Source organism: Rhinolophus hipposideros (genome assembly GCF_964194185.1).
Source record: "Rhinolophus hipposideros genome assembly, chromosome: 10".
Taxonomy (NCBI): domain Eukaryota; kingdom Metazoa; phylum Chordata; class Mammalia; order Chiroptera; family Rhinolophidae; genus Rhinolophus; species Rhinolophus hipposideros.
Window position 1 is genome coordinate 44,019,837 of NC_138056.1, and position 8,568 is coordinate 44,028,404.

Sequence of the window (8,568 nt, forward strand, 5' to 3'; positions counted from 1 at the left end):
ATCTTCCTGTTCTATTAGAACTCTAAGTGCTAGCACACTCAATCTTTGGACTTCTTTCAATCTAGACTCTCTTTCTTAAGGTGTCCCCAGTCCCCGTGGCTTTAAATACCACCTACACATTCATGCCTCCTAATACATGTATCTCACACACACCTCACCCCAAACATTAAACACATGCCTACTTAACACCTCCAGTTGTTTGTTTTAAAGACATCTCAAGCTTAATAAACTCAAAACTGAATTCTAAATATCCTCTCACACAAAACCTGCTCTATTGACAGACTTCTTCATTATAGTTAAAAGGAAATCCATTGTTTCAATTTTTTGTTTTGCTGCCATGGTGTTATCAGCTTCCCGTTAACTGCTTACCACCAAAATCTCCATTTTTTATTTTCAAGAACACCTTAGTCTTGAATTTCCCCACACTCTGTTTCAAGTACTACCCAGTTCCGTCAGGTTGGACACTCGACTGAGGGCTCTCTGTTCTTATGAACTATCTTTTGCTCTGGGAACAATTTCAGAGCCAGTGATCCAGGCCACTGGGTGAGGACAGTGCCTCTAGTTCTTTGGCTTCCCTTTCCCAGTGCGGAAGCTCTGCTCACAGATGAGCTCACACAAGGACAATGGAAGTCCCAGTATTTTCAGCTGACCATCCCTGTGGTAGGACTTGCGCACCTATGAGTAGGACTGGGTGGAAAAAGGGAGCCCCAACAGCTTTGTATCACTCTCCTGAAATTTAGCCTCTGTAACTCAGTGTTGGAGGGGGTAAGATATGCTGGCTGCCTGACCCTATCTCTTGACTGGGAGCTTACGAGACAGGAAGCCCCATCTTCTTGACCACACCTGCTCAGAATGGAGGAAAGGAGCTGTCCTGGCCCATGCCATAGATTCTTTCACTGTTCTTACCGAGTTTTAATACAGTTTCCTGACTAAGTGTTCTTTACTTTGTTGTACGGCCTTAGGATAATTTCTAGGAACATTAATGGGTTGGTTTTTTAAATCACTTTCACCAGTTACTCTATTTCACTAAGTAATGGGTCCATAAAGCTCCTCACACTGCTATTTCAGAAGTAGGACTCTTCTAAAAAGAAACAGATTCATAGAGTCTGCGAAAAACACATTTAAAGAATGTCATTTAGAGCAAGCTGTTTGATCTCTCTTAGAAAATTTCATGGGTCTTCTATTGACTAACTAGTCTGACCACTTCCCTGAGCTTCCTTCTTCTTTCTCTCAAGCTCTCTAGTAATTCAATTTGCTTTTATTTCTGCTTCCATTAGCTTAGACATGGAACAAAGACTTGGATATCTCAGTGGATACCCTCAAGAATTTCAGCTCTGCAGGCCCTCCTGGAACCTCAGTTTGCAGAGGAAGCCCATGCCTTCACAGTAAGAACTGGCATTTCTCATGCCTGGAATGATACTGCAGAAGCGTCTCCTCTGCAAAATAATAAGTGCCTTATTTCTGTCGACATTTCTTTTCTAAAGAATTCTAATCTCCCTCTTGATAACTGAATACCTCTCATGTGCTAAGGAAAACTCTTGTTATGGACAAAGGATGCCACCTTCATCCACATCCTCATCTTTCCAATTTTGTTGCAACCTAATGATGACAAAGGCTGTGCTCTTTTCACTTCACCTCCAGACCTTTCAGCTGGGAAAGTTTCAGGAGGTTTGAAGAGCAGAGGGAGAGAAACTGGAAGATACCAACACGGTCACATCACAGCCTACCACTGGTCTAGAATTCGTGCAGAAACATCCTTATTTATTTCTAAAACCCATTCTGCATAACTAAGAATCAGACATTTTGGAAACTTGAGATTCGTTCAATACATATTCGCAGAGCACTTATTATGTGCAATGTACTCTGAAAGGTATGATGTGTAATCCACTGTTAGTTTCCTACTGCTGTTGCAAAATTATCACAGACTTGGTGGTTTAAAACCATACATTAATTACCTTACATTTCTGCAGATGTAAAGTCCAAACTGGGTCTTAATGGGGCTTGACACAAATTATTCTCAGGGTTGCATTCCTCTTGAAGACTCTAGGGGAAAATTTGTTTCCTTGCCTCTTTTCCCAAGGCAGAGCTTAAACAGTGGTTCTAAGTAAAGGTGAAATCATCAGTGAAATAGACAAAAAAGAAATCTAATTTCTCTTTTTTTACAAATTTGTATTGAAAGACGTTAGGAAAAATATAAAGCACAGCACTAGCATGGAGGAGAAGCAGAGGGAGAGGAGATGGGACCCATCAGTCAGAGTCCTCTGACCTTGAAGGACCTTTTAATCTCCTCAGCAGGCGGTTATCTCACTAATAATACAAGGAAATGAAGCAGGAAGGGGAAAGAACACCACATGAAGAGAGTAGGCCAAGTTGGAAATAGCTAGTCATTATTTCCAGAGGAAAACATCACCATAGAGGGTTACGCTGATTTCTCTCCAAACTCCATATCCCTCTACAGCCCTGGATCACCTCAACTTCAGTTGCATATAGATCAGGAACTTATCCTCCTGAACTCGACTGTTTACAAGGTTCCTTGATTCCATTTGGGATATGTGTGATTTATTGTTATCTTCAATATTCTAGTGATTCTAACTGTGGAAAACTGATTTGAACTGAGCCTAATACGATCACAATTCCATCTGATACCAGAGACAGACTCTGTCTCTGTCCAGTCCTTCTCAGAACATTGGATCCACAGAGGTTTTAAAACCCTGACCAGAGAGTAAAAAATATATCAAGAAAGAGCCTGTCCCTATACTTTGAGACCTTTATGATTCTAGGTATAGAACCAAAAGCTGGCTGGAGGTCCAATTGGCAAATGCTTCCTATGCTCACCACTAAATCCCTGACTAAATACTTGTTGAGCTTTCTGTATTGGTTCCCAGGACAATGCTTCATGGAGGCTTCAGCAGAATAAGATGCAGTTATTCAGGGTAATGGAAAAAGCTTGGTTCTCTACTTACAACCCTTCTGACACCAAATATGTATGTTTTCCACACCAAGCAATGCTCCAATGCTCTGAGGACAACAACTGGGTGTCCTACAGTTCAATTCTAACACTAACTACCTGGAGATATTGTAGAACCATAGGTAAAGGGCTCAGACCCCCACTTCACATACCAATTGCAAGGTCCAGGTTGTCACATGTACCTCTAACCAACTGGCCATAAATTGGGGGTTTCCAAGATCCACTACTCAAGTTTGATAATTTACTTGAACTACAGGAAAGTGCTTTACATACCATTACAGATTTATATTAAGGATGTAACTCAGGAACAGCTAAATGGGAGAGATGTGCAGAGCAAGGTATGTGGGTAGAGATGCAGAGCATCTGTGCCCTCCCTGGGCATGCTAAATCTCCTAGTACCTCAATGTGTTCATCAACCCAGAAACTCTCCAAACCCTGTTCTTTAGGATTTTTAATGGTAGCGTGATTGATTAAATCATTGGACATGTCATCTCTGATATCTCCTGTGGATCTGGGGTAGGGGGAGTGCTAAAATCTCCACCCTCTGACCACCCTAATCACATGATTAATTCCTCTGGAAACCATGCAGCATCCTCCAAAAGTCACCTCATTACCATAACTCAGGTATGGTTGAAACGGACTTTTTATGAAAAACAAAAAATGCTGCTATATCCCTATCACTGAGGATATTCCAAGGGTTTTCTGTGCTCTGTGTCAGGAACCAGGATGCAAGACAGTTTATTGTATCACAACACACAAGGGTTCTCTATAGTACTGTCGGCAGGTTCAACTCCCTTCTCCCAGCAGGAGCTATGAAATTTCATGTTTAACATTTTTCTACAGGCTAGGATCTTTCTTCTTCGGCTGCCTCCCAGACATTGCTTGGGATCACTTTCCTCACCTCTGCCACACTAACTATATAATTATAGTCACTACCAACACCTCCTCAGAGGCTTAACCTGGACTCTCATCAGGGTTACTCGAAGTCTTGGCTCACCCAGAATACTTAGATCACTCTGAGCACTTTCCTTGGGGGCTCAGCTGGACAATTAGAGCCACTGGGAACCAAGGATTGAGAACCATTCTGCCTCGATGCAAGCATAAGGAGGTGAATCATCTGTGTAGAATTTAAAAATCGTAATAAAACAAAGTCAGTCTGATTTTTATCACTTTGTATAACAATGCTAACAGTATTAGTAATACAATAACCCTCACACAAAAATCTTTTCTTTGTCTAAGTTCCAAAGAATTACTAAAAATTATCACTTTTTAATCCACTAAAAAATATTGTATGCTACGTGGGAGTTAATTTGAAGAATTATCAGTAACACAGTTAAATTCTTAATAAGAATTTATGATCTTTTAAGTTCACTTCAGGTACATTTAGTGACTCCAACCCTTGCGGTAGAACATAGCCCTGTTTTTAAAGCAGTAAATTTAAAATAAACCATCTTAGTTGTATTAGACTTTTCCAGTTTATCTTTTTATACTGAGGTAAAGTTTCAGATGAGGTCAATCAGACACAAAAATCTTTACAAAAGGCCAAAATAAGACTTGACCAACGTTCAGTAGAACAATAAGGTTTAAAATTTTTCCTTGAGGATATGGATCAAAATGGCGGCGTGAGGTGAGCCTCTGTAAAGCTCCCCTAGAATTTAAAACTAATCAAACAACAATAACTCCACAAAGGACTCCCTGCACAGCAGACAGGAAAGACGAAGAGGCCCACTACTGAATTCACCTAAGGTGGGAGAATCGCGCCAGCGGGGGAAGAGGAAAGGGAGAAGTGCGGAGACGGAGCCGAGCGGGCGCAGGACGCAGACCTCGCTCAGTGCACCGAGCTCACTGCATCCCGGATCTACCAGCTCCGGAAGAGAGAAGAACTCAGACTGCTAGGGCTCCGCTTATAGCCCACAGGGCTAGAGGGGCAGCATATAACATGGCTGAACCCAACACTCATGGCAGAGAACTGGGAGAAAAGACTGAGGGAAGAAGTCTGAAAACGGTGGTTTAAGCCCTCACTGCCAAGCAGAGAACGGAAGCCTTAGGCACTGAGACTAGCTGACCCCTCCCTACCCTCCCAGAGCTGGCCCAGCCCCCATCTGCCAGGTGCTAGAAGCAGAACAGTAGCAGTGTCAGATCAAAAGAACAGAATATTTGCTGTTCTGAGAACTGTGGACCGCAAACACAGATTCGCAGCCCAACTAGTTCCCGCAAAGGGGAGGGAGTTGTGGAAGCGGGACCGGCTGTGGTGGTGGTTGCAGCCATTGCTCTGGGCCACCTCTCACAACTCACCCCGCCCCTGGCCCCAACTATCTGGGTGGATCCCGGCAGGAGTAAACAGAACTACTGAAACATACGGGCTCTGAATCTGATGCAGAAAGAGCTTTGGAACTTCAAAAGCTCTCTGCATCCCCACAGGGACGTGGTGCCCTATAACCCAGGCGAACTGTTAACAGAGGAGAAGCCCATCTCCCAGGGAATCCCCCCATTGTGTGAGAAGCTGGATAAGTGCAGAGAAAACATAGCACTACTGTGTGAGAGAGGAAAAAAAAGACTGTGGTCAGAGAGAAAATAAAACATTCTACCCACAAGTATTGGAAAACAAAAGAAAGACCTCTTCTTATCAACCTTTTGCAGAAGCCACTCCTATAGATGTCTAGGAAGAGAAATAATAAATCAGTAATTGCCATGAATAACCAAGGCAACAAGACAGATCAGAAAGAAAGTGAAAAGTCTCCAGAAAAGGAACTTAAAGATATGGAAAAATGTGACTTAAATGACAGAGAATTCAAGATTGCAGTTCTGAAAAAAACTCAACGTGATGCAAGAAAACACAGAAAGACAATTTAATGAACTCAGAAACGCAATCAAAGAACAACATGAGCATTTTACGAAAGAGATTGAAATTTTAAAAAAGAACGAAATGGAATTTCTGGAGATTAAGAACTCAATAGAAGAAATTAAGAATGAAATCACCAGCTTAGATAGTAGAGATGACCAGATGGAGGAAAGAATCAGTGACATCGAAGAGGGAAACCTGGATATTACATACATGGAAGAAGAAAGAGACTTGAGACTTAAAAGAAATGAAAGAACTCTACAAGAACTTTCTGACTCCACCAGAAAGAGCAATATAAGAAAAATGGGCATACCAGAAGGAGAAGAAAGAGAGAAGGGAACAGAGAATACATTCAAACAAGTTGTTGATGAGAACTCCCCAAACTTGTGGACAGAACTGGATCCTCGAATCCAAGAAGCAAATACAACACCTAATTACCTCAATCCCAACAGGCCTTCTCCAAGGCACACTGTATTGAAGCTGTCTAAAAATAACACCAAAGAAAGAATCCTCTAGGCAGCCAAGGAAAAGAAGATGGTAACCAACAAAGGAAAGCCCATTAGATTATCATTAGATTTTTTCAGCAGAAACTCTACAAGCCAGGAGGGAGTGGAACCAAATATTCAAACTATTGAAAGAGAGAAATCATGAGCCAAGAATAAAATATCCAGCAAAGATATCCTTTAGATATGAAGGAGGAATAAAGACCTTTCCAGACATCCAGAAGCTGAGGGAATTTTCTAATACACGACCTGCACTACAACAAATACTAAAGAAGACTATTCGACCACCATCAACAGGGACAATTTGTGGCAACATAAAAAGGGGGAGAGTAAAGGCCTGAACCGGAATATGGGAATGGAGAAAGTGAGCATGCGGAAGAAAATGGAATACTCTAAATATCAAACTTTCTTTTACATAAACTTAAGGGTAAGCACTAAAAAAAAAATCCAGAACTGAAATATATACTGCAATAAAAGAAGAAACAGAGGGAAACATCATACAATACCACCACACAGAAATAATAGACAACAACAAAAAGGCAAAGAAACAATGGAGAAACAGCCTTACCAGAAAACTAAAGATACAATGACAGGAAATCCTCATGTATCAATAATCACCCTAAATGTAAATGGACTGAACTCACCAATAAAAAGGCACAGAGTAGCAGATTGGATCCAAAAACTAACCCCAACCAATGCTGTCTCCAAGAGTCACATCTCAGCTACTAGGACAAGCATAGACTCAAAGTGAAAGGGTGGAAACTGACACTCCAAGCAATTGGTACCGAGAGAAAATCAGGTGTAGTCATAATGATATCAGATAAAAGAGACTTCAGGGTGAAAAAGATCACAAGAGACAAAGATGGATATTTCATAATGGTAAAGGGGACTATACAACAAGAAGACATAACAGTCATCAATATTTATGCCCCCAATCAGGGAGAACCAAAATATACCAAGCAACTGCTAACAGAACTAAAGGAAGAAATTGACCAAAACACAATTATACTAGGGGACTTAGATATATCATTGACAGCTATGGATAGATCATCAAAACAGAAAATAAATAATGAAATAGCAGCCCTAAATGACACATTAGATGAAATGGACATAATTGACATATATAGAGCACTTCATCCTAAAACATCAGACTATACATTCTTTTCGAGTGTACATGGAACCTTCTCAAGGATAGCCCATATATTGGGACATAAATCAGCCTCAGCAAATTTAAGTAGATTGAAATCATACAAAGCATATTCTCTGATCACAAGGCTTTGAAATTGGATATCAACTGCAAAAAGAAAGCAGGAAAAAAAACACAAATACATGGAGATTAAACAACATACTTTTAAAGAACGACTGGGTCAAAGAAGAAATAAGAGGAGAGATCAAAAGATACATAGAAACAAATGACAATGAAAATACATCCTACCAAAATTTTGGGGATGCAGCAAAAGCAGTTTTAAGAGGGAAATTTATATCATTACAGGCCTATCTCAAAAACACAAGAAAAATCCCAAATAAATAACCTCATATTACACCTTAAAGACCTAGAAAAAGAAGAACAAGTGAAACCCAAGGACAGCAGAAGAAAGGAAATAACAAAAATCAGAGCAGAACTAAATGAAATAGAGAACAAAAAGACAATAGAAAAAATTAATGTGACAAAGAGCTGGTTCTTTGAAAAGATTAACAAAATCAACAAACCTTTGGCTAGACTCACGAAGATAAAAAGAGAGAAGACACTAATTAAGAAAATCAGAAATGAAAAAGGAGACGTTATCACGGACACCACAGAAATACAAAGGATTATGCAAGAATACTCTGAAGGACTATATGCCAGCAAATTCAATAACCTAGAAGAAATGGACAGGTTCTTAGAAACATATAGCCTTCCAAGGATGAACCATGAGGAACTGGAAAATCTAAACAGACCGATCACCAGTAACGAAATTGAATCAGTCATCCAAAACCTTCCCAAAAGCAAAAGTCCGGAACCAGATGGCTTCACTAGTGAATTCTACCAAGCCTTCAAAGAGGATCTAATACCAATCCTGCTCAAACTCTTCTAAAAAATTGAAGAACAGACAGTACTCCCTAACTCATTTTATGAGGGCAACATTACCCTGATACCAAAGACTGGTAAGGACAACACAAAAAGAGAAAACTACAGACCAATATCTCTGATGAATACTGATGCAAAAATCCTAAACAAAATTCTAGCAAATCGAATACAACAATGCATTAAAAAG